Consider the following 12,893-nt stretch of genomic DNA (forward strand, 5'->3'; position numbering starts at 1 on the left):
GGCCAGGAGTTTGAGACCAGCCTGGACAACATAGCAAGACCCCTATCTCTATATGTATTTTTAAAAACAAAATAAACAAACAAAACCAGCTTTCCAATTGTCTCCAGGCCCTCAAACTTTGGTTCCACTGCATGTAACCCAGCCTTCTGGGCACATTACACTGACTTTTATAAAGAACCTCCCTCTCTAGCACAGAATCCTTCTCCTGGCCTACAACCATTTTTCTTTTCTTTTTTTTTTTTTGAGTTGGAATCTCACTCTGTCACCCAGACTGGAGTGCAGTGGCCGCTCCCGGCCACCGCAACCTCGACCTGCTGGGCTCCGGCGATCCTTCCGCCTCAGCCTTCCAAGTAGCCGGAATTACAGGCATGCGCTACCATGCCCGGCTGATTTTTTGATTTTATTGTATAGATGAGGTCTTGCTTCCCAGGCGGGTCTCGAACCCGCAGGCTCAGGCAATCCACTCCCCTCAGCCTCACAAAGGCGCGGGATTACTTAGCCACCGAGCCCGGCTAACCATTTTTCTTAAACTAAGGTAAGGAGACCTCCAGGAGTGTGCGACACGGTCTCCAAAACCACTGGATGAATATAGCACATTTTCTAAAAGCATTAATTTTGTGCAATGGTATGCAACTTATGACATTTATTGTTTTTGCTAAAACAAACATGGATTAGAGTGATAAAATGAGTTTTATGATGAAATCATTTATAGAAATAACATCGTTTCAGGTTATCACTCCCTTCTGCTGTGTAAGTGGAACATTTCCAGGTTCCATGGCCTACAGGATTTGCCTGTTATCCAAAATGTCCAACCATCTTTTTGGTCTTCTCATTCTCCTTCTATTTCTTTTTTTTTAGTTTATTTTATTTTTTTAGGGCAGAGGGCCTGCTCCTTCCTAGGTATCCTTCTATTTCTTGATGTAAATTCTTTCCCTGCCAAGATACCTTTGCACAATTTCTCCCAGCTGTGCTTTGTTGCTTGTGATGGTCATCGGACTTCAACATCTGCTTTTCCTCTGTTCTGCTTCCCAAACCGGATCACGTATTCTAAACCAGGGCAACTCCCACTCCCTGCCTCCATGCCTCCGTGCTGACAGCCTTTCTTCACAGGAGCCCAGCTTCCTTCTGATCCAAAGACATTTATTGAAATACCACGGACAGGCAGACTAGAGCCTGGGGCACAGTACTGCCAGCTCTCTGACCAACAGTGTGGAGTAGTTACACAGATTCCACACAGTCTGCAAAGTCTAACATACTTGTTATGTGGCCCTTCCCAGAAGTTTTCCAATACCTAGTCTAGATTCTTATTATACTATTTTCTAGCACCAAGATTCCATTGCCTTTTTATATATTACCTTGCTAGTTAATGTTTTACGGAATGCATTTCCCAAATTAGATCACAAGTTTCTTACAAGCAGGGGCTGTCTGATTCATCCAGCCTCCTCCAGAATACCTAGGACAGTTCTACCCTTGATGAATGTGCTCCGTGGCTTCATCTGGTACGTGACTAAATGACACTACCAAGGCACAACTTTAATGAAATATTAAGCAAATGTGCTTTCCTAAAGGTAATGGAACTGATTGGTACACGGTATGTTCGTTGATCATCAAATGCTTATTTAGCATTTTTATTGTGCTGAGTCCCAATGACAGAAGAGTCACAAAAGAAAGACATAAGCTCTCCCTGCCCGCATAGGCTTGCCCATCTCATTGAGACAAGACTAGCACGTGCAAGAGCCACCAGTAGGAAACAGCATATGCTTAGAGGTGAGCCAGTTGTGTGATGCCTCATTTTCCAGAGAAAGAAGCAGCTAGCGCAGGCTGAAGGCTGGGAGGGGACATCCAGCCATGTTCAAGGAACATATTCTACATGTCTATGAAAGGGATACTAAGGAATAGCGTTTGGTGGTTGGTGTGTAACACTTATATGGTGCAGTTTCTACATTACCAAAGAACTGTTAACTGCAACACTTAGTGAAATAAGCTAAATTCTTGGGTGTGTATTCTGTAGGGGAATAGCAGGAAAAATGCTACCTAGTTCACAACTATGTTTGATAGTTGTATTAGTTTAAATATCTATAAATTACCTTTCTTGCAAAATCAAAAAAAATTGAATCAGCCAAATACAAATGTACTCATTAGCCTGGGTGACAGAGTAAGACTCTGACTCAAATAATAATAATAATAATAGGCACCTGGGTTGGTTTCATGTTTTTGCTGTTGTGAATAGTGCTGCAATAAACATATGAGTTCATATAAACATACAAGTGTCTTTTTGGTAGAACTATGTATGCTCCTTTGCGTATATTCCCAGAAGTGGGATTGCTGGGTTATATGGTAGCTCCATTTTTACTTCTCTGAGAAATCTCCAAACTGCTTTCCACAGGGATTGAACTAGCTTACCTTTCCACCAACCGTGTACAAGCATTCCCTTTTCTCCACAGCTGTGCCAACACCTGCTTATTTGTTTGTTTTTTGACTTTTTAATAGTCATCCTGACCAGTGTGAGATGGTATCTCATTGTAGTTTTAATTTGCATTTCTCCGATGATTAGTGATGCTGAACATTTTTTCATGTTTGTTGGCTGCTTGTATGGCTTCCTTTAAGAAGTGTCTGTTCATGCCCTTTGCCCACTTTTTAATAGGGTTATTTGTTTTTTTCCTGTCAACTCATTTGAGTTCCTTATAGATTCTGGATGTTACACCTCTATCAGATGCATAGTTTGCAAAGTCCTCCCATTCTGTGGGTTGCCTCTTAGCTCTCTTGATGGTTTCTTTTGTTGTGCAGGAGCTTTCTAACTCAACAAATATTTACTGAGTGCTCATGCTGTGATCTGAATGTTTGTGTCTCCTTAGAATTTATATACTGAAATCCTCCCCTTAAGGTGAGGCCTTTGAGAGGTGATTAGGTCCTGAGGACAGAGCTCTCATGAATGGGATTAGAGCCTTATAAAGAGGCTTCAGAAAACTAGCTGGTTCCTTCTTCCATTTGAGGACACAGCAAAAAAGCACCATCTATGAACCAGGAAACAGGCCCTCATCAGACACCTAATCTGCCAGCACCTTGAACTTCCAAGCCTCTAGAACTGTGAGGAATAAATGTCTGTTGTTTAAGCCACCTAGTCTAAGATATTCTGTAATAGCAGCCCGAATGCACCAAGACAGCCTCTTACACGTCTCTTCTAAGCTCTAGGAACACAGAGGCGAGTAAGACTGAACTCTTTCAATGATGAGAGCCAAGCACTAAGTAAACATGATCAATACAGACTGCGATAAGTGCTCTGAAGGAAATGAACATGGTGACCTGGGGCAGAGTCACTGGGGCTCCGTGGGGAGAGATCAAGGAAAGGCTCTTCAAGGCCTCCCCTGAGATGTGATAAGAGGGAACCAGGCAAGCAAAGGGCTGAAAGAGAAGTCCAGAAGCAGGCAGGATGACTGCAAAAGCTTGAAGCGGTTGTGAGCTTTGTGTGTGTTTGCCGGACAGCCAGTCACAGCTGGAGTGGGTGACAGGCATGGGGCTGGGCAACTGGTCAGGAGCCAGGCCACAGAGAACCCAGGAGGAAATCGTCAGGACTTCGGCTTTGATTCTGTGGGCAAAAAACGTGGCAGAATAATAGAAGCAAAGTTAGAAAATCTGGAAAGAAAATATCCAGAGTCGATAGATCTGCTAGACCTAAGGACGAACAGATGTAATAATTGAGCTTCAGATTTGCTCTTGGGCTTTCTGACAACCAGAGACAACAAGGATGACGTAGGTCACTAGGTTCTAGTTATCTCAGATGAGAAAGAGTAGCAGTTTCTTGGGTGACCAATTCTGTCCTGGCACTCAATTCTACCAGAAATGCTTTCTTAGAATCTCAGGCACAGCACCTTGAGAAATAAAATGCTCAACTTGAAAAAAAAATGGTTTTCTGTAATCCTGCGCTTTGGGAGGCTGAGGTGAGTGGATTGCCTGAGCCCGCGGGTTCGAGACCTGCCTGGGCAGCGAGACCTCATCTCTACAAAAAATCAAAAAATTAGCCAGGAGTGGTAGCACGCGCCTGTAGTTCCAGCTACTTGGAAGGCTGAGGCGGAAGGATCGCCGGAGCCCGGCAGGTCGAGACTGCGGTGGCTGGGAGCAGCCACTGCATTCCAGTCTGGGCGACAGAGTGAGACTCCAACTCAAAAAAAAAAAAAACGGTTTTATAGGAAATCAGAACTGGTTTTCACATGGCTATCTCTGATTACTGTGGCTCGGTGGCTGAAATGCAACTTAGTGAAGCCTAAAAAAATTCACTGGTACCTGTCTCTGTCTTCTGGTGTTCAAATATGATTCCAAAATTTCTAGAGCAATACCTTAATTTTTAATTGCACATAGATTGGCTCTGAGCAAAATGTGAGGAAGGTAAAGCTTATTTCTTATGTTCCTGCCTTGAGTGTTGCTCTGGGTGACTGAGAGTGCCCAGATATAACCTCAGGTCCTCATTTCTGCCCGGTGGGCTGTGTCTGGGGACCCTGATCTCCTCCATGGTCACTGGTCAGCAACAAGAGGGCTTGTAGTCTTTGAAACCAGACAAGTCTTACAACACACAGCTACGTGACTTGCAACAAGTTACATAACTTCTGAGAGTTTCTGTTTCCCCATCTAGCAAGATGCAATGAAATAACGTCCAGAAAGGCATCCACCTTCAGTTAATTACAGTAGTTAGGAGATGAGTGTCAATAGGGAATGGGATACTTTTGCCCAGCTAAAATGTATATATTTCTTTTTTTTTTTTTTTTTTTTGAGTTGGAGTCTCGCCCGGTCGCCCAGACTGGAGTGCAGTGGCCGCTCCCGGCCACCGCAGCCTCGACCTGCTGGGCTCCGGCGATCCTTCCGCCTCAGCCTTCCCAGAGCCGGAAATACAGGCGCGCGCTACCACGCCCGGCTGATTTTTTGATTTATTGTAGAGATGAGGTCTCGCTGCCCAGGCAGGTCTCGAACCAGCAGGCTCAGGCAATCCACTCACCTCAGCCTCCCAAAGGGGTGAGATTACAGGTTGAGCCACCGAGCCTGGCTTGTATATATTTCTAGGAGACTGTTTAAGAGAAACACTAAATCTTGCTAGGTTTTTTTTTTTTTTTTTTAAATCAGGATCTTACTCTGTCACCCAGGCTAGAGTCCACTGGCACGATCACAGCTCAACACAGCCTCCACCCTTCTGGGCTTAGGCGATCCTTCTACCTCAGCCTCCTTAGTAGCTGAGACTACAGGCACACGCCATCACTATCGACTGATTTTTTATTTTTTGTGGAGACAAGGTCTTGCTATATTGCCCAGGCTGGTCTCAAATTCCTAGGCTCAAGCAACCCTCCTGCCTCAACCTCCCAAAGTATTGGGATTATAGGCACGAGCCACCATCCCCAGCCATTTTAGTTTTTAAAACTTATCTAAGTAATATGTGATAACTTAAAACATTTCTACCAGTATTGAAATATATCAAATGAAAAGTGAAAATCTTTTCTTGTAAGCTCCTTGAGTACCCACTCTGCAGCATATGAAAAAACTCTGTAATTAAATGCTTTTTGCTGTAGGTAACACACTTGATTTCTATGGTCTGATTAGTGACTTTTCGGGTCTTTTTATAATGTAGTATATACCTATGTATTTTATGCCCTATGTATTAGCATTGTTCTCCAATGCACTTTTTCTTTTCTTTTTGTAAAGCAGGATTTATTGAGAGGACCGAAAAGTCCCCACAGTGTGAGGGCACCCGAGGGGGTTGCCCCAATGCACTTCTTCATTTGCTAATATAGTCATCCTTTCCTGCTTGTGCATACACATCTACCTCATTTATAATTGCCTTATCATATGCCATTCATTCATTCACATTTATCCATTCATTTATTCATTTCACAAATATTTATCAAGTGCCTGTGCTATATATACTTAGATTATATTTTTTCTATAATACTAAGTATCTTTATACAGATATTCTTGTTATACTTGTGTGCTTTTTTTTTTTTTTGAGTTGGAGTCTTACTCTGTCACCCAAGCTGGAGTGCAACGGTACCCTCACAGCCACCACAGCCTCGACCTGCTGTTCTCAGGTGATCCTTCTGCCTTAGCCTTCCAAGTAGCCGGAACTACAGGCACATGCCACCACGCCCTGCTAATTTTTTGATTTATTGTAGAGAGGAGGTCATGCCCAGTTGCCCAGTCTGGTCTTGAATCCATGGGCTCAGGCAGACCTCTCGCCTTGGCCTCCCAAAGTGCTGGGATTATAAACGTGAGCCACTGTGCCCAGCCATGTGTGATTATTTCTAAGAGAATAGATTCCTAAAATGAAATTTAAAATCTTGATAGGGACTGGCGAATTGCCCTCTAAGAAGGCGGTATCAGTCCATACTCCTACAAGTAGTTTATGACAGTGCCAGTGTCCCAGGCCAATAGGTAAAAATGGTATCTTTTTTTAGTTTGCCTTTCCCTGGTCACATACAGAAGGCAAGATCTTCTGTACGTTTAATCCAGTTCTATGAATTCTACAAGTTTCATGTCCTTACCCATTTTGTTTCTTTTTTTTTTCAAGTCAAAAAAACTTTTATTATAATTCACATATTTTATCGAAAAATAAATGTAACAAAAGTGTCAGGATTGTACTAAAAAACCACACATTTATACAAGTCACTCCACCTCCACTTGGGATAAGGGTCTTCTGACATCAGCTGCAGCAGCTGCACTTGTCCCAGGCCTCTTTGCAGACACAGTCCCGGGCCTGCAGGAGCAGCACCTCAGTCTTCCTGCAGGACGGGCATTTGCACTCTTTGCACTTGCAGGAGCCAACACAGGCACAGGCGTTACCAGCAGCGCAGGAGCAGTTGGGGACCTTGTTGATTCAGGCAGGGCTGAAGCTGCAGGCGAGAGGGAAGGGGCAGGGGAGCACACGGAAGGTTTTCCTTACCCATTTTCTACAAGGAGTTTTTTTCGTTTGGTTTGGTTTGGTTTAAGCAGGATTTATTGAGAGGACAGAAAAGCTCCCACAGTGGGAGGGGACCTGAAAGGGTTGCCCTCTACAAGGAGTTTTAAGAGGCCTCTAATCTTATCAGTTGTGAGCTGGTTCAGAAGCGTATCAGGTAGCTTTCCATTTCTCATCAATACTGTAATGATGACCCTCCGTTGTCGAGTCTCCTCAGTGAATCTTCTCTGACCATGTTATTTGAAAATTCACCCTCTGTTTCCCTCCCAACCCTCCTGCTCCCCTGCCCTGCTTTATTTTTCTCTGCAGCACTTACTACCACGGGCATCCATTCATATCTTACTTATTTCTAGCCTGGTATGACGGCTCACACCTCTAATCTCAGCGCTTTGGGAGGCCAAGACAGGAGGATTGTTTGAGCCCAGGAGTTCAAGACAAGCCTGTGCAACATAGCTAGACTTCGTCTCTACAAAAAATAAAAAGTAAGAAAATTAGCCAGGCGTGGTGATACTTACTTTCTTGTTTGTTTCCGTCTCTCCCTCTACAGTGTAAGCCCGATGACAGTATGTCAAAACAGTAACTAGAACTCCATAGTCATAAAAGGGCTTTTACGCATGTTGTCTCTTCTAATTTTCCCAGCAACCTTGTGCTATAAGTGCTGTATTATAATTACCTCATTTTACAGAAGTGGAAAGTAAATCTAAACAAAATAAAGGGTCATGCTCAGGATTGTTTGGCAGGTAAGTGGGAGGGTCTAAGAGTTTTATACTTCTTCTACTGATAAAATTGAAGCCTACCTCACCAACACACCCAATTTTTAGTTAATATAAACCTAGCCACTTCCAAAATAATCATGAGGTGACTCCAAAGCTAGTACTCAGTTATTGATACTTTTTGCTCTTTGTCTATCTACATGCCTAATTATGCATATTTAACTTGCTCCAAGAAATGATGTTAGACAGTAGTCTGTATGGAAAGAGAGGGCCACTCAATCCAGGTTAATGATCTGCCTTCCTAAACTACCGAGAGGGTGCATTCCTTTTTTTATGTTTTATTTTTTTGAGTTGGAGTCTCACCCTGTCACCCAGACTGGAGTGCAATGGCATGCTCCCAGCCACCGCAGCTTCAACCTGCTGGGCTCCAGTGATCCTTCCGCCTCAGCCTTCCGAGTAGCTGGAACTACAGGCGCGCGCTACCACACCTGGCTCATTTTTGATTTATTGTAGAGACCAGGTCTCGCCAAGTTGCCCAAGTGGGTCTCGAACTCATGGGCTCAGGCAATCCACTCGCCCAGGCCTCCCAAAGTGCTGGGATTCCAGGCTAAGCCACCAAGCCCGGCCGCATTCCTTTTTTAGACAGAGCATTTTGTGGGCATCCAAAAAAATATTCGTGGAAAGGAGTTGATTTTCCATTGGAATTGGCTACAGCAATGAGGATGTTGATGCCCAAATAGCAGAGGGTTCTCCCTTTGTAAGCTGAACTTTCACAGTCAACCTTGACGGCATATTGGAATCACCTAGGGAATGTTGACAGATACTCATGCCTGGGCCCCACATCCAGAGATTCGAACTAAACGGGTCTGGGCTATCACCTGGCTCTTGGGGTTTTTTAACACTCCATTGGTGATTCTCAAGTACAGCCATGGATGAGAAACTCTGATTTGTAGTTTCCTCAAATAAAGAGCTTGTGTCTCTGTTGAAAAGCAGCATTTAAGGCCGGGACTGTGGCTCAAGTCTGTAATCCCAGCACTTTGGAAAGCCGAGGCAAGAAGATTGCCTGAACCCAGGGGTCCAAGACCTGCTTGGGCAACTTGGTGAGACATCGTCTCTACAATAAATCAAAAAAATAGCCTGGCGTGGTAGTGTGTGCCTGTAGTTTCAGCTACTTGGAAGACTGAGGCAGGAGGATCGCCTGAACCTAGCAAGTCGAGGCTGCGGTGGCCATGAGTGTGCCACTGCACTCTAGCCTGGGCGACAGAGTGAGACTCCAACTCAAAAACTAAAAAAAAATAAAAGTAGCATTTAGCGAAAAATACTCACTGAATGGTGTTCTTTAAGGGGGCAATCACCTACTCTGATGACCCCTTGGAGTAAAATGAGATAGGACCAAACTCAGAAGGGGTCATGGTGAAACAGCACTCCTTTAAGATAAAAAAAATAGCAAAGCCTTTTGGGGACTCCCATCCTATAAGTTTATTTGTGAACAAAGAGTATTTTATTTTTCACAGGAGTCTACAAACATTTTCTGTAAAGGGCCAAATGGTAAGTATTTCAGGCTGTGCAAGCCACATGTTCTCTGTGGCAATCACTTCACTCTGTCATTGCAGCACAAAAGCAGTCATCAATGAGACAGAAATGAAGGCGTGGCTGTGTTCCAATAAAACTTTATTTTTGGACATTAAATTTGAGTTTCTGCCGGGCACGGTGGCTCAAGCCTGTAATCGTAGCATTTTGGGAGGCCGTGGCGAGAGGATTGCCTGAGCCCGCGGGTTTGAGACCAGCCTGGGCAACTTGGTGAGACCGCATCTCTACAATAAATCCAAAATTAGCCAGGCGTGGTAGCGCGTGCCTGTAGTTCTGGCTACTTGGAAGGCTGAGGCAGAAGGATCGTCTGAGCCCAGCAGGTCGAGGATGCCGTGGCCAGGAGCATGCCACTGCACTCCAACCTGGGCGACAGAGTGATTCCAACTCAAAAAAATATTTTTTGTTTTAATTTCATGTAATTTTCACATCAGTAAATATTATTCTTTTGATTTTGCTTTTGTAAAAACCATTCTTAGCCCTTAAGCTATGCAAAAACAAGTGGCGGGCCAGATGTAGCTCATTTGCCAGTGCTTGCCAGCCCCTGCTCTAGAAGAATGTATTAAGAAACCAATATAGAAACAATTAAGAACTGTTACTAAGTGTGTTGATATAGCAGAAGACATACTGGGGTAGAGAGAATTTCATTCATCCCACATTTAATACATCCCATTCTTGCCCTCGTCAGGAACTCAAGCTGGAATCATTTCTCGAACTACACATGGACTTGAGAGTCCAGAGTGTTCCAAGACGCTGCCTACTGGCCTCTTAGCTTTTTCCTGACTAGAGAAATTACAGGCAACAGGAGACAAGCAGGGTGTCAGGACCGGGATGGCCCTAACAAGAACTTAATAACTCAATCACAAAACTTGTGGCTGCCCAGGTGGAGGCTGCTTTTACTGTCCTTTGAGTCATAAAAAACACCAGCTCCCCATTCCCAAGTGAACGGTTTATAGGCATTGATTTACACAAACACGGGTCCATTAAATATGAGCCCAAAAGATTTGGGGGAAGCTAGAGACACAAAAACTGGAGGTGGGAGGGGAGGTGGGTTTCGCGCCAAGAGGCAAGAGGGCGATTTCTTGACAGGTGAGGCTGGCCGGATCTCTGGCAAGTGAAGGGCATTGCACTAAAAAGGAGTGTGGAAGAGAAGAGAGATGCTGCTCTCCATGGAAATGCTCCCTTGCTCTGTAAGCAAATCTTAGTTCTGTATCAGGGCCTGTGGCCATGCTATGCAGCACCACAATACTCAGTCACCGAGACACTGAAGTGTCCAATAACACCTTCCAGAAAGAAATGATTGAGAGTCACAGAGAAGAGAGATTTGGTTTTGGTGGACGAGAGAGAGAGACAGAGAGAGAGAGAGAAAGAACATTTGACAATGGCTTCTCCTGGTCTTTGGCAAAGAGAAGAAGATAAACAGAAGTGGGAAAGGAGATGTGGGCACAGCGTGGCATTTGGACTCAGGAAGGGCCCTTTAGTGACACCAGTGGCGCCTGGGAGCTTGCCATGGTAGCTCTCAGAGCACAGAGCTGTATCCTGTTCGCTGGATGTCGAGAGCAGCCAGCAAGCTCTGCCACCGGAGGCATCATAAATGTGTTTTATGTCACCCCAGAGCTCGAGGCAGCCTCGCCATCCCCGGGCTGTTGCCGTCTCCTAATAGTACAGAACAAAGACCAATGTCTGGCCAGAGCAACGAGTGAAATTGCGCACCTGACCCTCACCTCTCTGATGGCTTCACTTTCCGCAGCTTGCCCCATCCTCCAGGTTGGATGGAGAGCCCATTTCTATAGCGACATTGATGCTCTTTCCCAGTCTCAAAGGGGACTTTTCCAATTACACGCACAAAAATAAAACCCCCACAAACCTGACAGCAGCAGGAGGTGGCTCCCGAACTATTGCTGAAACGCCAGAAGCCGCTTCTCACTAGTGCTGAGATTTAGTGCCAGAGTTTAACCTGGGATCTTGCGAGAGGTGAGTCCCACGGGCTCTGCCGCTCCCCTTCCCCATGAGACGAGCAGAGGACCAGCCACAGAGGGTGAGAGGAGCCTGGGGGACCCAACGCCCTTCTTGCTGACTTTGTCAACAGGGCTCCTCCTGGGCCACGCGCCTGCACCTGGCCCCCGGCCACCACCTGGAGCTTTATCTGACACTCCTGCCCCTCTCAAGGTCCACTCTCTTCCCTGAACTCTTAGAGCAGATTTCTGGCTTCATCTTCTGACCCCGCAGCCTGGGCTGTCCATCTTGGTGCTGCTGTGTGGACCGGAGCTCTGAGAGCCTCGAATTTTCCTCCCTTACAGTCCTGATTTCAGCAATTTAAATTTTCCTCATTATGCCGACTTCTTTTTTGTTGTTTGTTTTGTTTTTGAGACAGGATCTCACTCTGCTGCCCAGGCTGGAGTGCCGTGGTGCGATCGTAGCTCACTGCAGCCTAAAATTCAGGGCTTACGGGACCATGCCACCACACCCAGCTAATTTTTAAATTTTTTGTACAGATGGGAGTTTCACTGTGCTGTCCACACTGGTCTCAAACTCCTGACCTAAAGTGATCTTTCCACCTCAGCCTCCCAAAGTGGGATCACAGTCATGAACCACCTTACTCAGCCTATGTTGATTTCACATGTGATGAAATATTTTACCTTTACGTGACTTAAACAAATCAACAAATCATGAAAAAAAACCCCACCCTTTTCCTAGATCTTGTGACTTTATTTTGATTCTGAAAGCATGATCACTATGAATGTTCCTTGAGCACCTGCTGGGTGTCTGACACATCTCGAAGCGATGAACAAAACTGATACATCGACCATGTGTGGTGGCTCACTCGTGTAACCCCAGCACTTGGACAGGCAAAGGCAGGAGGACTGCTTGAGGCCAGGAATTTAAGACTAGCCTGGACAACAAAGCAAGACCCCCCCTTCCAATCTCTGCAAAAAGTAAAATATTAACTGGGCATGGTGGCACTCACCTGTAGTCCCAGCTACTCAGGTTATTGAGGCAGAAGGATCACCTGAGCCCAGGGGGTCAAGGCTGTGGTGAGCCATGATCGCTGCACTGCACTCCAGCCTGGGCAACAGAGTGACAGCCTGACTCAAAAAACAAACAAAAATCCCAGCTACATCATCACCGTCCTGATGGAGCTCACAGTCTAGGCAGGTAAACAAATAACAATACAAAGATGACATTAAAAAAAAAAAAGAGCTCACAGTCGGGCGTGGTGGCTCATGCCTATAAACCCAGCACTTTGGTAGGCCGAGGTGAGAGGATTGCCTGAGCCCACAGGTTCGAGACCAGCCTGGGCAACTTGATGAGACTTTGTCTCTACAATAAAATCAAAAATTAACCGGGTGGGTAGTGTATGCCTACAGTTTCGGCTACTTGGAAGGCTGAGGCAGAAGAATCGCCAGAACCCAGCAGGTGGACACTGGGGTGGCCGTGAGTATGCCACTGCACTCCAGCCTGTGTGAACGAGTGAGACTCCAACTCAAAAAAAAAAAAAAAAAGTAGATATGAATTAAAACTAAACACAAACAAAACAGGCTGGGCTGTCTTATGGTCCTCTCAATGATAAAAACTATCAGAAATTTGCCCATTAGCTTTCAGTGTCTTCTCTGAATGTCTCTAAATAAATGTCTCATTCTATTTTTTTTTTTTTTTTT

The sequence above is a fragment of the Carlito syrichta genome, unplaced genomic scaffold (assembly GCF_000164805.1).
Source record: "Carlito syrichta isolate Samal-C Ts95f unplaced genomic scaffold, Tarsius_syrichta-2.0.1 Scaffold309294, whole genome shotgun sequence".
Classification (NCBI taxonomy): domain Eukaryota; kingdom Metazoa; phylum Chordata; class Mammalia; order Primates; family Tarsiidae; genus Carlito; species Carlito syrichta.